At 39.9% G+C, this 27,588-nt stretch overlaps 1 pseudogene; it reads right to left on the minus strand.

Moving 5' to 3' along the window:
• Positions 1 to 916: 916 nt before the first annotated feature.
• LOC123455800 lies at positions 917 to 26,256 on the minus strand (annotated as a pseudogene).
• Between the last annotated feature and the right edge of the window lie 1,332 nt (positions 26,257 to 27,588).

Raw genomic sequence — 27,588 nt, forward strand, 5'->3', positions numbered from 1 at the left:
TCTTCCAGCATGCAAGAAATGAAGGACGGGAAGTGCATGCAGAGAAGCAGAGCAAATTCCATCTGTACCTGGTCTTACACTACCCTCATAGAACTTCACTGATGTGTCTCTGCCCTTGGCTTACTCACTCATGACTACAGAGAAAGGGAAAGGGGAATGGGTCAGGTCACTGGAGACTCACTGCGAGCAAACAGCTCTCTCCTAAGAGTTCAACACGTGGGTGAAGGAAATGCACAGCAGCAGGATTGTCAGTGATGGGTAGTTGTAGTGATTCAGAGGGGCTTCAGATGCCTTGTGTCCAGGCTGTGTCATCCTGAGATCTGGTACTTCTAAGCCACCCCAATATCCTTAACAAAATGGGCACCTTTTCTGGTTCCAGTGTGCTTGCATCTGGGTAAGTCCCAGCAACACAAATCTTGTTTTGATTTTTCAAGAACTGTTTTTTGGGGTTAAAATGAGTCAAATTTCAGTGTTCCTTATTCATAGATGGGAAAATGGCAGACCCTGGTGCATGGCAGTGTGTAGTGAGAGAGATGCTGACCTGTTACTGCATCCAAGTTGCTTTGCCAGCCAGCTGCATGTGCCCCTTTGTACATCCAGCTTTGCATGGGCACTGGGAAATTGAGCCTGAGTCAATAGGCTTTGCAAGCAAGCACCTTTAACTGCTGAGTTATCTCCCCAGCCCATAGACTTAAGTTTTGAGACGACATTCCAGAAGTGGATGCAAGGGCGTAGAGGTCATTGGACTTATCACCTGTCTTCTGCTAGAGGTGCAGTGGTCACTTCAGTAGCATATCTTGGGGTGGCAACAGACCTTGTTTATTCTCAGAGGTGTGACCTAGTCTCACCACACTAACTCCTGAGGCAAGCTTATACCTGGGTGTCACTGAGGAAAAGAAAACCCTCTGAGCCTTGGTCACTTGAGAGCTAAACACATCTGGTTGGTCATGCCAACATGACGTCCAAGGGAAACTTTACAAACCAAAATGGATGAGAGGGTGATCCACTGTCCTGGAGAAAGCAGAATCCTGGCCACCCCCAGGGCTCTCAGATCAAGAAGTGTCGCTGAGAAAGGGAGATGGTAGATGTCAACACCGTCAGCCGCATGCCTGCTCCCTACTGCTCTGAAGAGCCGCACCAAGTGCTGGCATGGGACAATCTGTGTGTATCTGCTGTGGATTAGCTGCCCCTGCCCTCTGTACCATACTTGGAGAGTCAGATGGCTCCCACGAGGAAGAAAATGAGCCCGTTACCATTGTGGACTATATCAGACTATCTTTTCTGTTTTTTTTTTTTTAATTTTTATTAACATTTTCCATGATTATAAAAAAATATCCCATGGTAATTCCCTCCCTCCCCCCCCCACGTTCCCCTTTGAAATTCCATTCTTTTCTGTTTATTTTTTGAGGTAGGGTCTCACTCAAGACTAGGCTGACCTGAAATACACTATATAGGCTCAGGGAAACCTCAAACTCACAAGTGATCCTCCTACCTCTGTCTCCCGAGTGCTGGGATTAAAGGCAATGGCTACCATGCCTGGATGTATCTTGCCATCTTTGATTGAGTGTACTGTATGCTTTTCTGATTTCTTAAAGTTCTAATTCCTTTGTTTTCAACTGTTGCTTTAGTTTTTCCTTTCTTTAATTGTGCCCTTTCAATTTTTCATTTATATTATCCAGTTGTGAGATTTTTCTTCAAGTTGTGCCTGGGTACAGTTTTCTATGTCAGCAGTCTTTTCTTGTAATAATTTGATGTGTTCATCTTTTTCTTATAAACAAGATTTTAATTTCCTAATGGTTTCAGTTTGGTCTTCTATGATTTTGCTCTTTCTTCTTCTTCTCTTCCTCCTCCTCCTCCTCCTCCTTCTTCTTTTTTTTTTTTCCTGAGGGAGGGTCTCACTCTAGCCCAGGCTGACCTGAAACTCACTATGTAGTCTCAGGCTGGCCTTGAACTCATGGTGATCCTCCTACTTCTGCCTCCCAAGTGCCTTTATTCTTTTTCAAATTATTTATTTATTTATTTGAGAGCGACAGACACAGAGAGAAAGACAGATAGAGGGAGAGAGAGAGAATGGGCGCGCCAGGGCTTCCAGCCTCTGCAAACGAACTCCAGACGCGTGCGCCCCCCTGTGCATCTGGCTAACGTGGGACCTGGGGAACCGAGCCTCGAACCGGGGTCCTTAGGCTTCACAGGCAAGCACTTAACCGCTAAGCCATCTCTCCAGCCCGTGCCTTTATTCTTAATGTATGACTTTTACTTTCATTTGCTTTTTTAAGAGATTCATTCTTTCTACAAAAACTTTCAATTAGGGCCTCTAATTTTCTTTTTAAAATTTTTTTGTTTATTTTTTCTCATTTTTTATTACCATTTTCCATGATTATAAAAAGTATAGCATGGCAATACCCCCCCCAACACTTTACCCTTTGAAATTCAATTCTCCATCATATCCCTTCCCCATCTCAATCAGTCTGTCTTTTATTTTGACGTCATGGTCTTTTCCTCCTCTTATGATGGTCTTGTGTAGGTAGTGTCAGGCACTATGAGATCATGGATATCTAGGCCATTTTATGTCTGGAGGAAGCACGTTGTTTGGCTCTTACATTCTTTCTGCCACCTCTTTTGCATTAGACCCTGAGCCTTGGAAGGTGTGATCAAGATGTTACTCAGTACTCCAGTCACTTCTTTCCAGCACTATGATACCTTCTGAGTCATCCCAAAGTCACTGACATCTGAAAGGAGAAGATTTTCTACCCAAAGTGGGAGTAGCATTAATATAAGGGTATAAATATTAGAAGAAGTGCTTACTGGGCAGTTTGATAAGCATAGTATATACATTTTTCCAGACATAAGCAGATGTTACACACCTAGGGATCATGACTACCCCTGTTTTAAGTTTTTGGTATCAGGGATGTGTTTCCCCCCATGGAGCAGACCTCCAGTCCAATTGGAGGGCAGTTGGTTTCCACCATGACAGACGTGCCACTATTGAACCTGTTGGCTCATTTGGCCTGGCTGGCCAATTATAAGGCTTGCAGTGTCTACTGTTGAGTATCTTCACTGGTGGTATCTCTTTCTCCCATTGAACTACATGCAGAATGGTTTCTTCCAGCTTTCTGTCAGCTGGTCTACATGGAGGAGGTTACCAGCTCAGCTCAGGCAGGATTTCTCAATGGCTTTGCAGCCCAAGTATGTGCAGTCTTCAGCAATAGGGTCTTACCATCTATTCCTGGAGGGCCTCTGATTTTCCACGATTTTGGGCTAGAGATGACCCCTGTTGTGCCAGTTCATGTGCTCTTACTCTTCTTTCTGCCCATAAGCCACAAACCAGTGACTCTTTGGCTGCTAACTCAGAAATAAGCTGTTTTTATTTCTTTTCTTTTTTTTTTTCACTATTGAGGAGTTTTATTTGAATGCTCTTCTTTCTTTCTTTCTTTCTTTATTTATTTGAGAGCGACAGACACAGAGAGAAAGACAGATAGAGGGAGAGAGAGAATGGGCGTGCCAGGGCTTCCAGCCTCTGCAAACGAACTCCAGACGCGTGCGCCCCCTTGTGCATCTGGCTAACGTGGGACCTGGGGAACCGAGCCTCGAACCGGGGTCCTTAGGCTTCACAGGCAAGCGCTTAACCGCTAAGCCATCTCTCCAGCCCTTGAATGCTCTTCTACTTATCATTTTCAATCAAAATTTTAAGAGTGTTGGTTTGATTTTGTAAAATTGCAGTTGCTTCATGTTTCACCTTGGAAACCTCTAGGAGTTTGGCTTTTTGTTTCTTTACCTTACAGGTCAGATCTTTAATTAAAGAGGAAGATTCATTTTCTTCTCATTGAGCCCAGATTAGAGTGTGTTTGCTCTTGGCTAACTCAGTTGCAACATTTTCAAAACTATCTTACCATCTTTAAATCTTCTGGCTTCAACAGTCAAAGAGATGCAAAGTGATTCATTTTCTAAATGCAAATACTGATGGTTTAGGCCTTCAATCTTTTCTTGGTATTCTTTGATTTCTTGCTTATTCTTTTTCTTCTTTGGCTATTACCTTAGCTAATGCATCCTGGAACTGAGTATCACTAAACAACTCCCTAGTTTCCATTTGTTTCCTGTGTTCCTGCGCCTTCACTGACAGATGTTCATGGAGCTGCTGTACTTGTTCCTTTTCTTGGCGAAGGGAATTGTGCAGCACGTTTATTTCTCTGTCAGCAGCTGAAGCTTTGAGCTCCACCTCTTGGATGAGTCTCATCTGTGCCTGTTGCTGCTGTGCTTTCTGCCTCTCCATTTTTTCTAATGCTTTTCCAGGCTTCTCAAGTGTCCAATGTCATCTTCCTGTTGGTCTCTTGCTTTTATTAATTTAATAGTTTTAAAAATATTTAACTTATTTATTTGAGAGAAAGGGAGAAAGAGAAAACACACCAGGGCCTCCACCCACTGCAAATGAACTCCAGATGTGAGTGCCCCCTGTGCATCTGGCTAAAGTGGGTCCTGGGGAATTGAACCTGGGTCCTTTGGCTTTGCAGACAAATGCCTTAACCACTAAACCATCCCTCCAGCCCAATAGTTAGTTTTTAAATTTTATTTTGAAGTTAACCATAATTTCAAGTTGAGTTTTGGAATGTCTCTCCTTAAAAATAGTGTCTTTTAGTCTATCTGTGGTAAGTAAAGCCTGGCTATAAACATTTTTTTTCTTGCTTGCTTGTGCAGCTCATCAATAATCCATAAGTTTCTGTTAGGCTTGTTCAGCTTTTTCCATATCATCTCTTTCTCTTGGCCTACCTGCTCCACAAGGGGCCAGTAAGTGTTGTTTTCTGAGCCACTTTTGTCTACCTCAATTATCTCATTCTTGTGGCCATCTAGTTCTCGTAATATATTACAGTTCGCTTAAGATGGCAATTTATGAAAGCACTGGTTTTTTTTTGTTGTTTGTTTGTTTTTGGTTTTTCGAGGTAGGGTTTTGCCCTAGCCCAGGCTGAACTGGAATCGCTATGTAGTCTCAGGGTGGCCTCGAACTCACGGCAATCCATATACCTCTGCCTTCTGAATGCTGGGATTAAAGGCATGCTCCACCATGCCCAGCTTTTAGCACTGTTGTTTTTATTGTGATGCTTAATAGTTTGAATAGTTCTGGCATAATATGGCATTTTTGATCATCTAGGAAATTTTCTATGGCATTCTTTTTATTTTTATTTATTTATTTGAGAGAGAAAGACAGAGAAGGAGAGAGAGAGAGAGAGAGAGAGAGAGAGAGAGAGAGAGAGAGAGAGAGAGAGAGGGAGAGGGAGAATGGGTATATGCCAGGGCCTCTAGCCACTGCAAACAAATTCCGGACCCATGTGCCAGCTTGTGCATCTGGCTTGTATAGGTCCTGGAGAATCAAACCAAGGTCCTTTTGGTTTGCAGGAAAACATCTAAACTGCTAAGTCATCTCTCCAGCCCTATGGCATTCTTTTTTGTTTTCATAATCACTTTCAGAAGTTATATCTGTGTCTCTTTTTGGTCTGCTTTCTTAGGAGCATTATTTATTAAAGAGTTAGAAGTTTCATTGAGAAGCTGTAAAGTTTGATCATCTAACTTCTGAAGTTTCATCTCATTTTGAAAATCATTTTCATGATTAATTCTCCCTGGCTCAGAAGATGGATATAGATAAACCTGAGGTTACCACAATGTCTGTTGGAGTAGTTGTAACCCCAAAGGTGGCAGCAGTCTATGGGTGGTGCTACCACTGGCATGTTTTCAATTACCTCATCTTATATCGAGGGAAGAATCAGAAGAAACTAAGTTATCTAAAAAGCCTAAGCACTGTAGGCATGATGAATACAATTCTGCCAAATTTATTGGCTCACCGAATATGTTTTTGCAATCTGAGATTCTCAGCTGCTGCAAAGTTTGTAATTCACCTTTGCTTACGTTCTTAGGACATGGACTTCATGGAATTCAGCCAGCCTCTGTGTTAAAATATCACACAGACTGCTTTCAGCCCAATCCCAACAAAGTCCCCCTTTCCCTCTGAGACCTCATAAGCCAAGCCTTAGCAGTCCTCAGTTTTCTCTGCAGTTAGGTCTTTGAAACAGTCACCAGAATGGCCCATCAAGTTCTGCTTACAGCACTGCAAGAATTCTCTCATCCAGAGTTCCAAATATTTTTTTTTTTTAATTTATTTGAGAGCGACAGACACAGAGAGAAAGACAGATAGAGGGAGAGAGAATGGGCGCGCCTGGGCTTCCAGCCTCTGCAAACGAACTCCAGACGCGTGCGCCCCCTTGTGCATCTGGCTAACGTGGGACCTGGGGAACCAAGCCTCAAACCGGGGTCCTTAGGCTTCACAGGCAAGCGCTTAGCCCAAGTTCCAAATATTTATAAAATACTCCCTCAAACCAGTTCCAAAAGGCCAAAAACCATATGGTCAGGTCCATTGCAGTAACAACCCTATTCCTGGCACCAACTTTCTGTAGCATTTGCTTTCTCTTTGCTAAGACAAAACACCTGACCAGAAGCAGTTTATGGAAGGAAAGGGTTTATTTTGGCTAACAGTTCTGAGGAAAATTTGATCATGGCAGAACAGACAACTGGAACATTACATCTTGTCACAGCAGTAGGATGTAGTCTGGCAAGGGGGTGGACTATAAAGTCTTAAGACCTGTATCCAATGACACATCTCCTCCAGCAAGGCTCTACCTGCTGGTGATCAAGTAAGAGGCTTAATCACAAACACTTGAGACTATGGGGTCTCAAAATACTCCAGTGAGTATTTTTTTTTTCAAGGTAGGATCTAGCCCAGGCTGACATGGAATTCACTATATAATCTCAGGGTGGCCTTGAACTCACAACAATCCTCCTACCTCTGCCTCCCAAGTGCTGGGATTAAAGGCATGTGCCACCATGTCTAGCTTCCAGTAAGTATTTTTGTCTAAAATCATGTAGCTATAGCTCCATGGGCCAATGTCAATGTTAGGATCTCCTATTCCATTCCATTGATCTATCTTTATCATTTTGTGCCAGTACCATGTTTGTATTACTATGGCTCTATAATATAGCTTGAGATCAGGCTTGGTGATACCTCCTGTTGCATTTTATTCATTTTATTTTCTCAAGATTGCTTTGGCTATCTGAGTTTTTTGTGCTTTCAAATAAATTTTAAGATTGTTCCTATTTTTGTGAAAAATGATATTGAACTTTTTACAATGATGGCATTGAATCTGTAAATTGCTTTTGGTCAGTTAACCATTGTTACTGTCTTACTTCTGCCAATCTATGAGTGTTAGTGATCTTTCCATCTTTCACAGTCTTCAATTTCTCTCCTGAGTGTTAAATTTTCATTATAGAGGTCATTCACTTTCTTGGTTATGTTTATTCCTAGATTTATTTTTGAGTCAATTGTGAGTGAAAGTGCTTCCCTGAGTTCTTCAGCTTCTTTGTTACTGGTATATATGAAAGCTAACTTTTTTTTTTGTTTTTTGAGATAGTATTTAACTCTAGTCCAGGCTGACCTGGAATTCACTATGTAGTCTCAGGGTGGCCTTGAACACATGGTGATCCTCCTACTTCTGCCTCCTGAGTGCTGGGATAAAGGTGAGTGCCACCATGCCCAGCTTTGAAGGCTGAAGATTTTTTTTTATGTTAATCTGACACTTTTCTAAAAGTGTTTATCAGTTTTAAAAGTTTTCTGTGGAGTCTTTAAGGACTAGTGGGAGGAGGGGAATGGAGGCACAGGAAAGGAGGAGCATCAAGAACAAGGTATGCATGGAAACCTTATAATGAAACCCATTACTTTATGTGCTAATTAAAAACAACTAATAAAAAGTAAAAAAAATTACTATTTCTCACTGTATAGCTTTTGGTTCCATCCATATATTATATGAGATATATAATAGTGGTATATTATTGGACTTACATGTCCCTGGTACAAGGCTAACTTTCAGTAAGCTTTGGCTATATTTTTTCCTATCATCACAATTGGTTGTTTAGATAACTATTCAGTCTTTTCTTTCTTCCTCCAACAAGAATAAAAGTGCTGGGAAGTCTCTTCTGACACTAACAGTGGACCCTTGAGGTCTTGTACCTGATGATGGTGGGGAACAGTTCATTTTCATGCACCAAAGAACTGGAACCAGAGGCATAACAAAATCCTCCTCCCAAAGCTGCCAAAACCATGCACTTGTTCTTTTTTTTTTTTTTTTTTTTGAAGTAAGGTCTCTCTGTAGCCCAGGCTGACCTGGAATTCACTATGTACTCTCAGAGAGGCCTTGAACTCACAACAATCCTCCTACCTCTGCCTCCCGAGTGCTGGGATTAAAGGCATGTGCACCATGCCTGGCCAAATATATAATTTTTTTTTTTGCAAGGTAGGATCTCACTGTAGCCCAGGCTGATCTGGAATTCACTATGTAGTCTCAGGGTGGCCTTGAACTCACAGTGATTCTCCTATCTCTGCCTCCCAAGTGCTGGGATTAAAGGTGTGAGCCACCACGCCTTTTTTTTTTCTTTTTCTCATCAGTGTCTTCACTGGCCCTTCACGTAGGATGTAGGACTGTCATGGGGGAAATTACTATAGACTGAAACTCATTTCATTCAAACACCCAGCACATTTCTATCCATGTACAATATTACATTAGTATGCAATATTGCTGTAGGGAGTCATAAAAAGTCAGACATATTTTGGTGAACAAGGTGGAGATTAGCTTGTTTGCAATAATGTCTCATGACTCAAGAATAAGGATTTCTGTTAGAAAAAATGTCAGATGTTGGAACCCAATGAGGAGAAACACCAAATAGTTTTCCACTCAAGTAAAAATAATCTCATGAGAGCTTTAAACTTTGGAGTGTGTCTTGAGGTAAGGTAGCAAACTACTATTACTGACATTACAAGAGCTGTAGCGCCCACCAGCATGGAATTTTATAAAATACAGTACAGCCCTGGGTTTCAGCAAAGCCTGATGACTCTTTGGGTTTTCCTACTCATTACACATGTCTATTTAATATAGGAAAGTTAATTCTAACAGCCTTAAGTGTTTATTGATTCTGTTGTATACTTCAACACATTTTTAAGTTTTTTTCTTGAGGTGATCGACTCCTCAAACAAGGGTTGCATTTGTGGTGTCATAATATGAGACTCGTGAGCAGATGCATAGAATTCATGAGATAAATTATCACGGAAGCTGAAGTAATAAAACAGAGCTGGACAGAAGAAAGGATAGCAAGTTGTGGATATTTTAGAATAGAATTAAAAGACCTAGACCCTACATGCTCTTTTTCTGAAAAATATAATTGATCAATGAGTAAAAGATCCATTGCTGATCTACAGAAACTTGGGAATCAATGCCATTGGTTACCAAATACTTCTTGAATGTAATAAATACATTAATATGTTTAAATAAAATTTTACTGATTTTGTGCTCTTCTCTGAGCTCCTTAATGGAAGAATGTGCCCTAAATGTCCAGATTGGTTATAGGAAGTCCTTATACTGGATTTTTTTCTAATTTCATATATGCAGAAATGGAAAAGTCCCTAGAAAAGTGAGGGAGACATTTTCTTTGTTCATCCTATACTCTTTCCTTACCTTGAGGTGCAAATATGAGAGCCAGAGTCAAGATTCCCTCCAAGGACATGAGAAGTGGTTGACATTTTCTTCTGCCAATGTAATTCAGTGCAAAATTTACAACATAGTTGACTGGAATATTGACTGCATCAAGGAGACATTGCAATAGGAAAACCTTACTCCCCAGGTATTGGAGGTGGGTAAACATGCCCAAATCAGATATCCATAATGCAAATCTGTAGTGAAAAAAGAAAAACACATGCTATAAAATTACAAGTATGTCTAAAGCAATGCCCAAGATAACTAACAATGCAGCCCAACACAAAATTGTAAACTTATAAAAAAATTGTAAGCTTATTTAAAACACTGTGATTTTTTTTGCCATTTTATTTTGTGACTTGATTGCATTGTTCTTAAGCACAAACACTGTAGATTGCAACATTATGCCATAGTTTCAAAAGGCTGGCCATACCTGGTAGAATTTATGTCCTACAGTTGACAATAATGTTGGCTCAGTCAGATGGTTTTATTTATTAAAATATAAAAACATATGTTTTCTAGAGTATGTACTTACATGTGATAATTTTGTAGTCACCATAGATGACTTTTATGATGATGGAACACATTACTGTTGAAGTTTTTGAAGAGGGTAGAGGGTTTGTGCTGGATATTACAGCTCTTGATCAGACTTCTATATATATATATTTTTTAATTTTTTTGTTTATTTTGTTTATTTATTTATTTGAGAGTGACAGAGAGAGAGAGAGAGAGAGAGAGAGAGAGAGAGAGAGAGAGAGAAAGAGAATGGGCACACCAGGGCTTCCAGCCACTGCAAATGAACTCCAGATGCATGCACTTCCTTGTGCATCTGGCTAATGTGGATCCTGGGGAATCGAGCCTTGAACCAGGGTCCTTGGGCTTCACAGGCAAGCACTTAACCACTAAACTATTCCTCCAGCCCAGATTCCTATATTTTTATATCTTAATTTGACTCTATAGCTTTACATCTGTATCTATCCATTGAGATTTATATCCTTATGCACTTTATGGTTAGAATTTTATCTCCCTTAAAATGGGAACAGACAAATGGGGAAACTTAGAGCTCAAGTTTGTATTATTGAAAGTTCTGAGCATCAGTCTCTGGCAGTGACATGACAAATAGCACTCCTTACTGGACAGTTACTTCCATGCGGCTGTTCTCAAAACCCTTTGACTACCTCCAAGCGCAATACCCCCTCATCCTTATCGTCACATCTATTCATCTTTCCGCTGTAGTAACAGGGACTGTGGGAAGCCTGCTTCACAAAGGAGAGGTGACAGATCCGCTTACACAGGTTGGAACTGCGGAACAAGTCACACAGAGAAGGTTGGGATTGTGCTGCCTCCAGCTCCTCCTTCACGGTGGACCTCACAGACTTCAGCACAGCACCAATGAACTGTTCAGTTGCCACAAGATGACAGGCATTGCCGGGCACAGTGTGCTCTGCAGGGTACAAGAGAGTGAAAACATAGTCATAGCATAAGCAATGGTAAGCATAAAGGTGGTGAGAAATGTGAGCCTAGGAGCTAGGGAAACTCGGGGGACATCTACAGTAAGGACATATTAAACAGGAGACTGTGGAGGGCTACAAATATTGAGAAGCACGTGTAGGTTAGACACACGAATTAGAAGGAAACCAAGTGAAGAATCATGTTCATCATGGCTCAAAGTTCTACCAATACCACTTCACTTTGAAGACCTTGGAGAGTGAGCTTGAATCTCTACTAATTGCTGATGGTATAGGAACAGTTTTAGGAAGGAGAGTATTTGCTGAAAATTTTTATTTTAGTTTTTGGGTCATCCCAACATGGGAATTGGGGTTCTCTGCCAATGCACCAATATGGTACACCAATCTGCTGATATAACATGGGGATTTTGAGGTGTCTTAGTGAGCTTGAGCACACTGGAGCCTTATTTCAATTCTTGGGTGGACGATGATTCAGGAGTTAGGAGCATCAGAAGACTCGACAGTCATACAAAGCTTCCAGAGTCAGAGGCCTCTGGACTGTTGTCTTAAGAATTCAACATATGGCCGGGCGTGGTGGCACACGCCTTTAATCCCAGCACTCGGGAGGCAGAGGTAGGAGGATTGCAGTGAGTTCAAGGCCACCCTGAGACTACAGATTTAAGTCCAGGTCAGTCTGGACCAGAGTGAGACCCTACCTCAAAAAACCAAAAAAAAAAAAAAAAAAGAATTCAACATATGAAATCCAGAGACTGGAGGATAAGGTTCAGAAAGATTTTATTGCAGTTTAGAGTTTTGGGAGGCAGAGCTTTAAGAGAGGGACAAGTTAAGGAAAGGAAGGAGGACATAGCTTTTGCCAAAAGAGGCAAAGAGGGAGTTTGAGAAACCCACCTTGAGATTCAGGTTTTTATTTTTTTTTAAATGTGAGTCTCCTGGATGGGCAGTTGGTCTAACCACTCTAGTCCTGATGTCAGGTGTCTAGGAAAGGACAATCTTCCCAGAAAACTTGATTTTCTAGAAAGAGCCTTCTCAGAAGGAGATGGAAGGACTCCACAAGGGGGCAGAGAAAAAAAAACAGGGCAGACAGACCTGTAGTAAATGGTAATGACCTAGCTTTCCCACACAGGCCCAAGGATAATTCCCATGTTTAGTCAAGGGGGAAGCTATTTATTTTGGGACTCTGTTGTTCCTAAACTTCACAATCCTATTCGAGGAAATTCCTGGCATGCTATATGTCTTGGAACAGGATCTCTAGACTTAAAGTTGAGGATGATATTATGGTTTGCATCTGAATGAAATATACCCCCCATGGTTATGTTTTAGTGCTTGTTCCCCAGATGGTGGTGATGTTTAGGGAGACTGTGGAGCCTTTAGGGGTAGGGTCTTTCAGCAGTAGGTCACTAGTGGTGGTCCTTTGAAGGCTATGGCCTGGCCCTTGGTTCTAGCCATATTTCCTGGTCCATCATGATATGAGAAACCCCCGACACAAACTCTTGCCTTCTTGAATGTTGTCATGTCTATCCATCATGATTAATTGAAATCTCCTACATCTATGAGCCAAAACAATCAGGAAGGAGAAATAAATAAAAATTTTTCACACTGGAGAAAAGAAACTAAAATGTCCCAGTTCACAAATGACATGAGCTTATATGTAGAAAATGCTAGCAATTCCACAAAAAAGCTGTTAGAGGACTAGAGAGATTGCTTAGCAGTTAAGGTGCTTGCCTGAGAAGCCCAAGGACCTAGGTATGACTCCCCAGAACCCATGAAAGCCAGATGCACATGGTGGCACATGTGTCTGGAGTTCATTTTCAGTGGCTGGAGGTCCTGTTGCACCCATTCTCTCCCTTTTTCTCAAATAAATAAATTAAATATTTAAAAAGACCTTTAAACAAGCTGTTACAAGTAATAAACAAACTCAGTAAATCTATAGGATAAAAAATCAGTAAGTAGTGTTCCTTTACACTAGTATAAACTATCTGAAAAAGTAGTAAAGAAGACAATTGCATTTATAAGTGCTGCAGAAGAAAATATCTAGGAACCAAGGAAGTCTACTATCTCTACAATGAAAGCTATGTAACATTGATAGAAGAAACTGAAAAAGATACAAATAAATAGAAATAAGTGTTGTGTTCATGGATTAGAAAGGATTGATATTATATAAATGCCCCAAACTATCCACAGAATTAATAAAATACCTATAAAGCATAAATGAATCAAAAATAGAAAAAAAAAACTAAAACATTATTTAAAAAACTAGAGGAGCCAGGCTTGGCGGCACACGCCTTTAATCCCAGCATTTGGGAGGCAGAGGTAGGAGGATCGCCGAGAGTTCGAGGCCACCCTGAGACTCCATGGTGATCAAGTGTACTTCCTGTGCAAGCATGAGGGCCAAAGGGAGCTGAAGACTGCCCAAGTTCAAGTCTCCCATATAAAATTGCTGGGCATGGCCACATGCAGTCACCCCAGTCCCACAGTGGAGTAGAGACCCAAGAATGAACAGAACTCCATAAGATCTCAAAACAGTACAAAAAATGACTCCTGATCAAAACAAGACCAGATGAAAGAGCAATGACATGGGACACTGGCTGCTCCACTCTGGACACCACTGGAATGTGATCCTTTCAGCAGGCACCACAGGGCGCATATGGCGTACGCTAAGCTACACACGTGTACACACATTACATAGGCATATACCAACAGAAAAGGCATTTAATACAGCCAGTTTACCAAACATCAGTAGTTTACCCTTGAGCTCACGTGGGTGGCAGGGAGCTGCTACCTTATTATGTAGGGAAGACACTGAGCATACCACCATCTGGAGAAAAGATCAAAATTCAAATAAAGTTCCTATTGAGTGCCCATCTTTGGCACCCTGCTAAAGAAAAAATTGTAAATGGAATCATTATATGCCAGAAGTTCTCTATGTACCACACTTTCTTTATTCTTGCATGTGTTGATGGATGTTCGGGTTGATTCCATACCTTGGTTATTGTCATGACACAATAAACATGTGAGTGAAATGTTTCTTTGACATAATCATTTCATTTCCTTGGGATATATATGCTTTAGTTCTGCATCTATAGTAGTTCTATTTTTAGCTTTGGGAGCACGCTCCATGTTATTTTCCATAGTGACTATACTAATTTTAATTAGCATCAACAATATGTAAGGGATTCCTTACTCTTACTAACATTTATTATCCTTTGTTCTTATGATAATAACCATTCTACATCATATTTTATTATATTTTTATTTGCATTTCTGTGATGTTAAGTAATGTTGAATATTACTTATATACCTATTGGCTGTTCTTGTAAATTCTTCTGAGAAATATTTTTTCGTATCTTTTGCCTTTTGTGTAGATCAGGTTGTTTTAAATTCTTCTTTGTTTTTTTTTATTTTTTATTTATTATTTTTTTTATTAACATTTTCCATGATTATAAAATATATCCCATGGTAATTCCCTCCCTCCCCACCCCCACACTTTCCCATTTGAAATTTCATTCTCCATCATATTACCTCCCCGTTACAATCATTGTAATTACATATATACAATATCAACCTATTAAGTATCCTCCTCCCTTCCTTTCTCCACCCTTTATGTCTCCTTTTCAACTTACTGGCCTCTGCTACTAAGTATTTTCATTCTCACACAGAAGCCCAGTCATCTGTAGCTAGGATCCCCATATGAGGGAGAACATGTAGCGCTTGGCTTTCTGGGCCTGGGTTACCTGACTTAGTATAATACTTTCCAGGTCCATCCATTTTTCTGCAAATTTCATAACTTCATTTTTCTTTACCGCTGAGTAGAACTCCATTGTATAAATGTACCACATCTTCATTATCCACTCATCTGTTGAGGGACATCTAGGCTGGTTCCATTTCCCAGCTATTATAAATTGAGCAGCAATAAACATGGTTGAGCATGTACTTCTAAGGAAATGAGATGAGTCCTTTGGATATATGCCTAGGAGCGCTATAGCTGGGTCATATGGTAGATCAATCTCTAGCTGCTTTAGGAACCTCCACACTGTTTTCCACAATGGCTGGACCAGATTGCATTCCCACCAGCAGTGCAGAAGGGTTCCTTTTTTTCCACATCCCCGCCAACATTTATGATCATTTGTTTTCATGATGGTGACCAATCTGACAGGAGTGAGATGGAATCTCAATGTAGTTTTAATCTGCATTTCCCTGATGACTAGTGACGTAGAACATTTTTTTAGATGCTTATATGCCATTCGTATTTCTTCCTTTGAGAACTCTCTATTTAGCTCCATAGCCCATTTTTTGATTGGCTTGTTTGATTCCTTATTATTTAACTTTTTGAGTTCTTTGTATATCCTAGATATTAATCCTCTATCAGATATATAGCTGGCGAAGATTTTTTCCCATTCTGTAGGTTGCCTCTTTGCTTTTTTCACTGTGTCCTTTGCGGTGCAAAATCTTTGTAATTTCATTAGGTCCCAGTGGTTAATCTGTGGTTTTATTGCCTGAGCAATTGGGGTTGTATTCAGAAAGTCTTTGCCAAGACCAATATGTTGAAGGGTTTCCCCTACTTTTTCCTCTAGCAGTTTCAAAGTTTCCGGTCTGATGTTAAGGTCTTTAATCCATTTGGACTTAATTCTTGTGCATGACGAGAGAGAAGAATCTATTTTCATCCTTCTGCAGATATTTATCCAGTTTTCAAAACACCATTTGCTGAAGAGGCTGTCTCTTCTCCAGTGAGTATTTTTGGCATTTTTATCGAATATCAGGTGGCTATAGCTACTTGGGCTTACATCTGGGTCCTCTATTCTGTTCCACTGATCTACATGTCTGTTTTTGTGCCAGTACCATGCTGTTTTTGTTACTATGGCTCTGTAGTATAGGTTAAAATCAGGTATGGTGATACCACCAGCCTCTTTTTTGTTGCTCAGTATTATTTTAGATATTCGAGGTTTTTTGTGATTCCAAATGAAGTTTTGGATTGTTTTTTCTATTTCCATGAAGAAAGCCTTTGGAATTTTGATAGGGATTGCATTAAATGTGTAGATTGCTTTAGGTAAGATGGCCATTTTCACGATATTGATTCTTCCAAGCCAGGAACAAGGGATGTTTCTCCACTTTCTAGTGTCTTCTGCAATTTCTCGCTTGAGTGTTTTAAAGTTCTCATTGTATAGATTCTTTACTTCCTTGGTTAGGTTTATTCCAAGGTATTTTATTTTTTTTGATGCAATTGTGAATGGGAGTGATTCTCTGATTTCATCCTCTGTGTGTTTGTTGTTAGCATATATGAAGGCTACTGATTTCTGTGTATTTATTTTGTATCCTGCTACATTGCTGTAGGTTTTGATCAGCTCTAACAGCTTGCTAGTAGAGTCTCTAGGGTCCTTTATGTATAGAATCATGTCATCTGCAAATAATGATAACTTGATCTCTTCCTTTCCAATTTGTATCCCTTTTATGTGTGTCTCTTGCCTTATTGCTATGGCTAAGACTTCCAAAACTATATTAAATAGTAGTGGGGACAGTGGACACCCTTGTCTTGTTCCTGATTTTAGTGGAAAAGCTTCCAGTTTTTCCCCATTTAGTAATATGTTGGCTGTAGGCTTGTCATAAATAGCCTTTATTATATTGAGATATGTTCCTTCTATTCCCAGTCTCTGTAGGACTTTTATCATGAAGGGATGTTGGATTTTGTCAAATGCTTTCTCTGCATCTAATGATATGATCATGTGATTTTTGTCCTTCAATCCGTTTATGTAATGTATTACATTTATAGATTTGTGTATGTTGAACCATCCCTGCATCTCTGGGATAAAGCCTACTTGGTCAGGGTGAATGATCTTTTTGATATACTGTTGTATTCTGTTTGCCAATATTTTGTTGAGAATTTTTGCATCTATGTTCATGAGGGAGATTGGTCTGTAATTTTCTTTTTTTGTTCTATCTTTGCCTGGTTTTGGTATCAGGGTGATGCTGGCCTCATAGAAGGAGTTTGGTAGAATTCCTTCTTTTTCTATTTCCTGGAAAAGCTTAAGAAGCAATGGTGTTAGCTCTTCCTTAAAAGTCTGGTAAAATTCAGCAGTGAATCCATCCGGGCCTGGGCTTTTTTTAGTTGGGAGATTATTGATAACTGTTCGGATCTCCATGTTTGTTATAGGTCTATTTAAGTGATTAATCTCATTTTGGTTTAATTTAGGTAGGTCATATAGATCAAGGAAATCATCCATTTCTTTCAGATTTTCATACTTTGTGGAGTATATGCTTTTGTAGTATGTCCCTATGATTTTTTGAATTTCTCTGGAATCTGTTGTGATGTTGCCTTGTCCATCTCTGATTTTATTAATTTGTGTCTCTTCTCTCTTTCTTTTGGTCAGATTTGCTAAGGCTTTATCAATCTTGTTTATCCTTTCAAAGAACCAACTCTTTGTTTCATTAATTCTTTGGATTGTTCTTTTTGTTTCTATTTCATTAATTTCTGCCCTAATCTTTATTATTTCTTCCTGTCTACTAATTTTTGGTTTGCCTTGTTCTTCTTTTTCCAAGGCTTTAAGGCAAAGCATTAGGTCGTTTACTTGCGACCTTTCTAATTTCTTAATATAGGCACTTAAGGCTATAAATTTACCTCTTAGAACTGCCTTCATTGTGTCCCAGAGATTTTGGTATGTTGTGTTCTCATTATCATTTGACTCTATAAATTTTTTGATTTCCTTTTTGATTTCTTCATTGACCCACTCATCATTTAGTAGTGTATTGTTTAGTTTCCATGATTTTGTGTATGCTCTATAGCCTTTCTTGCTACTGATTTGTAGTTTAATTCCATTGTGGTCAGATAGAATGCAAGGAATTATTTCAATTTTCCTGAATTTGTTAAGATTTGCTTTATGTCCTAATATATGGTCTATTTTAGAGAATGTTCCATGTGCTGCTGAAAAGAATGTATATTCTGCAGCCTTTGGATGAAATGTCCTGTATATATCTGTTAGGTCCATTTCTTCTATGACCTCATTTAGTCCAGATGCCTCTCTGTTTATTCTTTCCCTGGATGACCTGTCAATTGATGAGAGTGGGGTGTTAAAGTCACCCACCACCACTGTGTTTGGTGTTATCTGTGACCTTAGTTCTAATAGTGTTTGTTTGACGAATTTGGGAGCCCCCATGTTAGGTGCGTATATGTTTAGGATTGTAATGTCCTCCTGTTGGAGTGTGCCCTTAATCAATATAAAGTGACCTTCCTTATCTTTCTTGACTAACGTCGGACTAAAGTCTACCCTGTCTGATATAAGGATAGCAACCCCTGCTTGTTTTCTAGGCCCATTTGCTTGAAACACCGTCTTCCAACCTTTCACCCTAAGATAATGTCTATCCTTTGTAGAAAGGTGAGTTTCTTGGAGACAACAAATTGTAGGATCCTGCTTTTTAACCCAGTCTGCAAATCTATGTCTTTTCGTTGGGGCATTGAGACCATTGATATTAAGAGATATTATTGAAAGGTGTGTATTTATGTTTGCCATTTTTGTGTGTGTGTGTGTGTGTTACTGGTTCAACCTGTGCTCTCTTCTGTTAACTGGTATTTGAGTATAACTTGTTTTTTCTAGGTTCCTTATATGTGTGCTTTTTCTTTTGTTCAGCATGGAGGATTCTATCAAGTATTTTCTGTAGAGCTGGTTTTGTCTTCAAATACTCCTTTAACCTGCTTTTGTCATGGAATGTCTTTATTTCTCCATCTATTTGAATGGATAACTTTGTAGGATAAAGTAACCTTGGTTGACAGTTGTTATCTTTCAGAACTTGGAATATATCACTCCAAGCCCTTCTGGCTTTAAAAGTTTGTGTTGAATAATCTGCTGTAATCCTGATGGGCTTGCTTTTGTAGGTAACTTGATTTTTCTCTGTAACTGCTTTCAATAATTTTTCTTTGGTTTGTGTGTTTGGAAGTTTGATTATAATATGGCGAGGGGAGGTTCTTTCTGGGTTTTGTCTGGCTGGGGTTCTAAAGGCTTCCTGTATCTGTATTGGCACCTCTTTCCCAATTTGGGGGAAATTTTCCTCTATGATTTTGTTGAAGATGCCTACTATGCCTCTGGAGTGGAGTTCTTCTCCTTCTACTATGCCCTGAATTCTTATATTGGATCTTTTCATAGTGTCCCGAATATCTTGAAATTCCCACTCATACTTTTCTATAAGTTTGTCTTTCTCTTTGTTGGACTGCATTAGGTCTGCCACCTGGTCTTCTAGCTTAGATATTCTGTCCTCTCCCTCATCCATCCTACTGGTGAGATTTTCTACAGAGTTTTTTATTTCATTAACTGTGTTCTTCATTGCTAGTAATTCTGACTGGTTTTTCTTTATTATTTCTATTTCCCTATTTATGTCTTGTATTGCCTTCTTTATTTCATTAAATTGGTGTCCTGCCTCTTCTTTGATTCCTTTGATTTCCTCTTTGATTTCTTCCTTGATTGTTTTCATGTGTTCTTTGACCTCTTTGAACATATTTATAATTATTCTTTTGAACTCTTTCTCAGGCATTTCCTCTAACTCTTTCTCTCTGGAGGACATTTCTGATGCATTAATACTTTTAGGTGGATTTATATCATCTTGCTTTTTAGTGTTTCTTGTATTATAATGTATATATTTTTGCATCTTGGATTAAGTTAATGCTTGGATTTTCTAGCTAGCTGTGTATTCTTAGCTGTATCAATTGATTTGATGTAATATATTTTCAGGGTAGGACCTTAAGGTATTAGGTGTGGCTCTTAAGACTCTCAGAGTATCTACAAAGATGTTCTTAGGGGTTGAGATTCCCTGCTATAGGAGTATTCAAGCAGGCTGAGTGTAATAAAATACAGGTAGATTCTAAAATTTAACTAAACACTGTACACATTCTATCAAAAACAGCCCCGAGTATGTATGCAAGAGTAGTTATTATAATGACCAGATCTTCTATCAACAAAGAGGTTTAGATTTCTGGTCTGTTGAGGGATCCAAGTCAGTTTGTGACCAAGTGAGACCCTTCCCTGGTGCAATCCCAGTTACCTTGGGTGATTTTGGTCTCAGTCAAGTTGCTGCCTGGGTCGTCGGGCTGCTGTTCTGATTTCTGGAGCTGGGCACTTGCTTTTCCTACGGTATGGTGATACCACCAGCCTCTTTTTTTTTGCTCAGTATTATTTTAGATATTCGAGGTTTTTTGTGATTCCAAATGAATTTTTGGATTGTTTTTTCTATTTCCATGAAGAAAGCCTTTGGAATTTTGATAGGAATTGCATTAAATGTGTAGATTGCTTTAGGTAAGATTGCCATTTTCACGATATTGATTCTTCCAATCCAGGAATAAGGGATGTTTCTCCACTTTCTAGTGTCTTCTGCAATTTCTCGCTTGAGTGTTTTAAAGTTCTCATTGTATAGATTCTTTACTTCCTTGGTTAGGTGTATTCCAAATATTTTATTTTTTTTGATGCAATTGTGAATGGGATTGATTCTCTGATTTCATCCTCTGTGTGTTTGTTGTTAGCATATATGAAGGCTACTGATTTCTGTGTATTTATTTTGTATCCTGCTACATTGCTATAGGTTTTGATCAGCTCTAACAGCTTGCTAGTAGAGTCTTGAGGGTCCTTTATGTATAGAATCATGTCATCTGCAAATCATGATAACTTGATTTCTTCCTTTCCAATTTGTATCCCTTTTATGTGTGTCTCTTGCCTTATTGCTATGGCTAAGACTTCCAAAACTATATTAAATAGAAGTGGGGACAGTGGACACCCTTGTCTTGTTCCTGATTTTAGTGGAAAAGCTTCCAGTTTTTCCCCATTTAGTAATATGTTGGCTGTAGGCTTGTCATAAATAGCCTTTATTATATTGAGATATGTTCCTTCTATTCCCAGTCTCTGTAGGACTTTTATCATGAAGGGATGTTGGATTTTGTCAAATGCTTTCTCTGCATCTAATGAGATGATCATGTGATTTTTGTCCTTCAACCCATTTATGTAATGTATTACATTTATAGATTTGCGTATGTTGAACCATCCCTGCATCTCTGGGATAAAGCCTACTTGGTCAGGGTGAATGATCTTTTTGATATACTCTTGTATTCTGTTTGCCAATATTTTGTTGAGAATTTTTGCATCTATGTTCATGAGGGAGATTGGTCTGTAATTTTCTTTTTTTGTTCTATCTTTGCCTGGTTTTGGTGTCAGGGTGATGCTGGCCTCATAGAAGGAGTTTGGTATGATTCCTTCTTTTTCTATTTCCTGGAAAAGCTTAAGAAGCAATGGTGTTAGCTCTTCCTTAAAAGTCTGGTAAAATTCAGCAGTGAATCCATCCGGGCCTGGGCTTTTTTTAGTTGGGAGATTATTGATAACTGTTCGGATCTCCATGTTTGTTATAGGTCTATTTAAGTGATTAATCTCATTTTGATTTAATTTAGGTAGGTCATATAGATCAAGGAAATCATCCATTTCTTTCAGATTTTCATACTTTGTGGAGTATATGCTTTTATAGTATGTCCCTATGATTTTTTGAATTTCTCTGGAATCTGTTGTGATGTTACCTTGTTCATCTCTGATTTTATTAATTTGTGTCTCTTCTCTCTTTCTTTTGGTCAGATTTGCTAAGGGTTTATCAATCTTGTTTATCCTTTCAAAGAACCAACTCTTTGTTTCATTAATTCTTTGGATTGTTCTTTTTGTTTCTATTTCATTAATTTCTGCCCTAATCTTTATTATTTCTTCCCGTCTACTAATTTTTGGTTTGCCTGGTTCTTCTTTTTCCAAGGCTTTAAGGCGAAGCATTAGGTCGTTTACTTGCGACCTTTCTAATTTCTTAATATAGGCACTTAAGGCTATAAATTTACCTCTTAGAACTGCCTTCATTGTGTCCCAGAGATTTTGGTATGTTGTGTTCTCATTATCATTTGACTCTATAAATTTTTTGATTTCCTTTTTGATTTCTTCATTGACCCACTCATCATTTAGTAGTGTATTGTTTAGTTTCCATGATTTTGTGTATGCTCTATAGCCTTTCTTGCTACTGATTTGTAGTTTAATTCCATTGTGGTCAGATAGAATGCAAGGAATTATTTCAATTTTCCTGAATTTGTTAAGATTTGCTTTGTGTCCTAATATATGGTCTATTTTAGAGAATGTTCCATGTGCTGCTGAAAAGAATGTATATTCTGCAGCCTTTGGATGAAATGTCCTGTATATATCTGTTAGGTCCATTCCTTCTATGACCTCATTTAGTCCAGATGCCTCTCTGTTTATTCTTTTCCTGGATGACCTGTCAATTGATGAGAGTGGGGTGTTAAAGTCACCCACCACCACTGTGTTTGGTGTTATCTGTGACCTTAGTTCTAATAGTGTTTGTTTGACGAATTTGGGAGCCCCCATGTTAGGTGCATATATGTTTAGGATTGTAATGTCCTCCTGTTGGAGTGTGCCCTTAATCAATATAAAGTGACCTTCCTTATCTTTCTTGACTAACGTCGGACTAAAGTCCACCCTGTCTGATATTAGGATAGCAACCCCTGCTTGTGTTCTAGGCCCATTTGCTTGAAACACCGTCTTCCAACCTTTCACCCTAAGATAATGTCTATCCTTTGTAGAAAGGTGAGTTTCTTGGAGACAACAAATTGTAGGATCCTGCTTTTTAACCCAGTCTGCAAATCTATGTCTTTTCGTTGGGGCATTGAGACCGTTGATATTAAGAGATATTATTGAAAGGTGTGTATTTATGTTTGCCATTTTTTTGTGTGTGTGTGTTTCTGGTTCTACCTGTGCTCTCTTCTGTTAACTGGTATTTGAGTATAGCTTGTTTTTTCTAGGTTCCTTATATGTGTGCTTTTCCTTTTGTTCAGCATGGAGGATCCTATCAAGTATTTTCTGTAGAGCTGGTTTTGTCTTCAAATACTCCTTTAACCTGCTTTTGTCATGGAATGTCTTTATTTCTCCATCTATTTGAATGGATAACTTTGTAGGATAAAGTAACCTTGGTTGACAGTTGTTATCTTTCAGAACTTGGAATATATCACTCCAAGCCCTTCTGGCTTTAAAAGTTTGTGTTGAATAATCTGCTGTAATCCTGATGGGCTTGCTTTTGTAGGTAACTTGATTTTTCTCTCTAACTGCTTTCAATATTTTTTCTTTGGTGTGTGTGTTTGGAAGTTTGATTATAATATGGCGAGGAGAGGTTCTTTCTGGGTTTTGTCTGGCTGGGGTTCTGAAGGCTTCCTGTATCTGTATTGGCACCTCTTTCCCAATTTGGGGGAAATTTTCCTCTATGATTTTGTTGAAGATGCCTACTATGCCTCTGGAGTGGAGTTCTTCTCCTTCTCCTATGCCCTGAATTCTTATATTGGATCTTTTCATAGTGTCCCGAATATATTGAAATTCCCACTCATATTTTTCTATAAGTTTGTCTTTCTCTTTGTTGGACTGCATTAGGTCTGCCACCTGGTCTTCTAGCTTAGATATTCTGTCCTCTCCCTCATCCATCCTACTGGTGAGATTTTCTACAGAGTTTATTTCATTAACTGTGTTCTTCATTGCTAGTAATTCTGACTGGTTTTTCTTTATTATTTCCATTTCCCTATTTATGTCTTGTATTGCCTTCTTTATTTCATTAAATTGGTGTCCTGCCTCTTCTTTGATTCCTTTGATTTCCTCTTTGATTTCCTCTTTGATTTCTTCTTTGATTGTTTTTATGTGTTCTTTGACCTCTTTGAACATATTTATAATTATTCTTTTGAACTCTTTCTCAGGCATTTCCTCTAACTCTTTCTCACTGGAGGACATTTCTGATGCATTAATACTTTTAGGTGGATTTATATCGTCTTGCTTTTTAGTGTTTCTTGTGTTATAATGTATATATTTTTGCATCTTGGATTAAGTTAATGCTTGGATTTTCTAGCTAGCTGTGTATTCTTAGCTGTATCAATTGATTTGATGTAATATATTTTCAGGGTAGGACCTTAAGGTATTAGGTGTGGCTCTTAAGACTCTCAGAGTATCTACAAAGATGTTCTTAGGGGTTGAGTTTCCCTGCTATAGGAGTATTCAAGCAGGCTGAGTGGAATAAAATACAGGTAGATTCTAAAATTTAACTAAACACTGTACACATTCAATCAAAAACAGCCCGAGTATGTATGCAAGAGTAGTTATTATAATGACCAGATCCTCTATCAACAAACAGGTTTAGATTTCTGGTCTGTTGAGGGATCCAAGTCAGCTTGTGACCAAGTGAGACCCTTCCCTGGTGCAATCCCAGTTACCTTGGGTGATTTTGGTCTCAGTCAAGTTGCTGCCTGGGTCGTCGGGCTGCTGTTCTGATTTCTGGAGCTGGGCACTTGCTTTTCCTATGGGGCAAACCGAGCCGCTGCTGCTGCCATAGCTGCCACCGCTGGAGCCACCACCGCTGCTGAAGCTGCCGCTGCCGTGTCCACCGCTGCTGCTCCCCCCAAAGCCGCTGCTGCAGGATCTGCCGCCGCTGCCGCTCCTGGGTCCGCTGCTGCTGGGGCCGCTGGTACCGGTGCTGGAGCCGCTGAAGTTGCTACCGAACTCTGCTCCTGCTTGGGTCCTACTGTCAGCCCAAGTTGGCGTGGCCGGGTCCCGGGCCGCTGCTGTGTTCGCTGGAGCTGGGTTCAGGCGGCGGGGGAGGGGAGGGAGCCGCGGCTGCTCTGGATCTCTCACTGCTCCACGTGTTCTTCTACCTCGCGGTCTTCTCCTCCGCTGCTCACTGCCGCTCTCCCCTCACGTTTCCGAGTTGCGGAGAGTGCGGTGTGAGGGGAAAATCCCGCACTTGGCTTTTCCTGCGGCTCGAGCCGAGTCTGGCGGTTTTCTGCTGCGCCGTGGCCGTGGCGGTTGGCCGAGCTGCCGGAGCCGCTTTTCCCGCCTGTGCCGGCTCTGGATGCTCTATAACTCTTCTACTTCTACTTCTCCGCTGCCACTTCAATTTCCTATACTCCTCAGTTTTTAGTAAAAGTGTGTATTTTCCTGAGTTTTTTGGGTCTTTTTCCCCCCTAGGCTGCTTTGGCGTGGTACCTACGCCGCCATCTTAACCGGAAGTTCTCTTCTTTGTTTTTTTTAAAGTTTTTTATTTTTATTTATTTATTAGAGTGAGAGAGAGAAAGAGATAGACAGACTCCCAGCCCGTCATTGAGATGGGTGTGTGTGAGTGTGGGTGTGGTAGCCAGGGAATGTTGGCGTTCTTCCTCCATCACCTACCTGCTTGTTTCCTTGAGATGTGGACCCAGAGATTCTCTAGTCTCTGCTCCCACTGGGATGGAGCTATAGACATGGGTGGCCATGCCGAGCTGTTTACGTGAGTACTGAGGAATTGAACTCAGGCAGTCTCAGGCCCTCATGCTTGCACGGGAAGTGCTCTTAGCTGAGCAATCTCTCTAGACCCCATCATTGGGGTTTTGATCAAACTCTTAGATATTCTAAATTTGAAATCAAGGCTGAATAATTCTCAGATGGCATAACATTTCTAATAAAATATGTGAATTTCTTGCTTAAACCTACTTGGCGTCACATTAAACAACACACGAGTGACCTGCTGAGCTGTGGCCATGCCAAGAATGAAGGACCATAAGAGTCACATCCTACTTATTTTCAGTTTCTGGACTAGAAAATGTGATTATGTGACTCACATTTGCTAGAGCAGTAATCAATATTGGCTGAAAAAAATGAAGATTCAGCCGGGCGTGGTGGCACATGCCTTTAATCCCAGCACTCAGGAGGCAGAGGTAGGAGGATCGCCATGAGTTAGAGGCCACCCTGAGACTCCATAGTGAATTCCAGGTCATCCTCAGCTACTGTGAGACCCTTGAAAAACTTTAAAAAAAAGAAAAAAAAAACATTCAAAGCATACACACTACTGTGCTACTTCCAAACACCCAAGTCATGAACTCATGAGAGGAAGACGAAGCCGTACCTCAGTCACAGTGGTGGAAAGGAAGGAGCTTTGCTCATGCCCCCAGCCATCCACACAGTGCCTGGCTCACTCATGTTTGAGAAGGTCACATTCGTATAAAGAAGCATTTTCTGTGGTTGGGTGAAATGGCGACACTTCTCTGGCCTCTGGCCTGAGTCCAGTAGGATGGAGATTCTCAAGAGGGCTTCTTGGCTGAACATCCCGGTGTCATTGTCAGAGGTAGGGTCATTGTCAATGAGGTGGATCCAGCAGTGATGACTAGAGATGGCTAAAATAGAATTCTCCAGTAGAACATGAGGGACAGCCATGATATTGCACATAAAAAGGAAAGCTATCTGGAGGATCTGAAACCTTCCCAGGCTGCTGACTTGATTTAGGAGGTCCTGAAAGGCCACACAGCCTGAATGGCTATCTCCAATGGGAGGAAATGATGATTGTCCTACATATGTGCAAAGAAAAAAAATAGTTCTGTTTCACTGACAGGCTAAAAAGGGTCAATCCTGACTCCACTTCCTAACAGGTCTCTTTCTGCTTTTGCATTACTGTCACAGGACTAGGGTCCCCTAGTGATGTGGGGATTAAGTGAAGAGCTGTTTCCATTAGTCACCTACAAGAATGTTTTGCTGATGTGCAAAATTATCTGTTAAAGTTCAACTTGTAAGAAATCTTGTCCTCACAAGGTCCCATAGTTAACTGTGGACATTGGTCTGCACATTCTCTTAAAAGCAGAATAAATCATCTGTTACATGACATCCTTTACAGAGTTTACAATTTGTGAGACTCTGAAGTGAAGTGCTTCAGTTTCCTTTTTCTAAAAAATATTTTAGGGGCTGGAGAGATGGCTTAGTGGTTAAGTGCTTGCTTATGAAGCTTAAGGACCCCAGTTTGAGACTCGATTCCCCAGTACTCATATAAGCCAGATGCACAAGGTGGCACATGCATGTGGAGTTCATTTGCAGTGGCTGGAGGCACTTGGTGCACCCATTCTCTCTCTTTCTGCCTCTTTGTCTCTCTATCTGTCGCTGTCAAATAAATAAAAATAAACACAAATTTTAAAAATACTTTATTTATTTGAGGGAGAGATTGAGAGAATGGGCACTCCAGGGCCTCTTGCAACTGCAAATGGATTCCAGATGTCATGTGCCACTTTGTGCGTCTGGCTTTATGTGGGCAGTGGGGAACTGAACCCATAGTAACAGACTTTGCAAGCAAGCACCTTTAACCACTGAGCCGACTTTTCACCCCAAGAGTTTTATTTTTCTCTTCCAGGAAATTGAGTGTTTGTTTAATATTGATTTTTCTTAAAAGAGCGAATGCAAACAATGTGAAATTGAAAGGTTAAAAGAGAAGTATGGGGCTGGAGATGTTAAGGTGGGGGGTACATGTGTTTGGACTTCATTCACAGAGCCTGAAGAACCTTGGTGCACCCATTCTCTCTCTCTGCCTCTTTCTCTCTGCCTCCCTTTCAAAAATAAAATAATTTTAAAAATGAAGTATGGTGCAATTCTTTACTTTTGCTAGCTGACCTTTTGCTTCAAGTCAAATCATGCCATTAATTCTCATTGAAATGACATTTCTAAAAGTAGGTGAAGGAAACTGGAAAGCTATCATGGAACTTGATTGGAACATGATAATATTTG

This window comes from Jaculus jaculus, chromosome 1 (assembly GCF_020740685.1).
Source record: "Jaculus jaculus isolate mJacJac1 chromosome 1, mJacJac1.mat.Y.cur, whole genome shotgun sequence".
NCBI lineage: Eukaryota > Metazoa > Chordata > Mammalia > Rodentia > Dipodidae > Jaculus > Jaculus jaculus.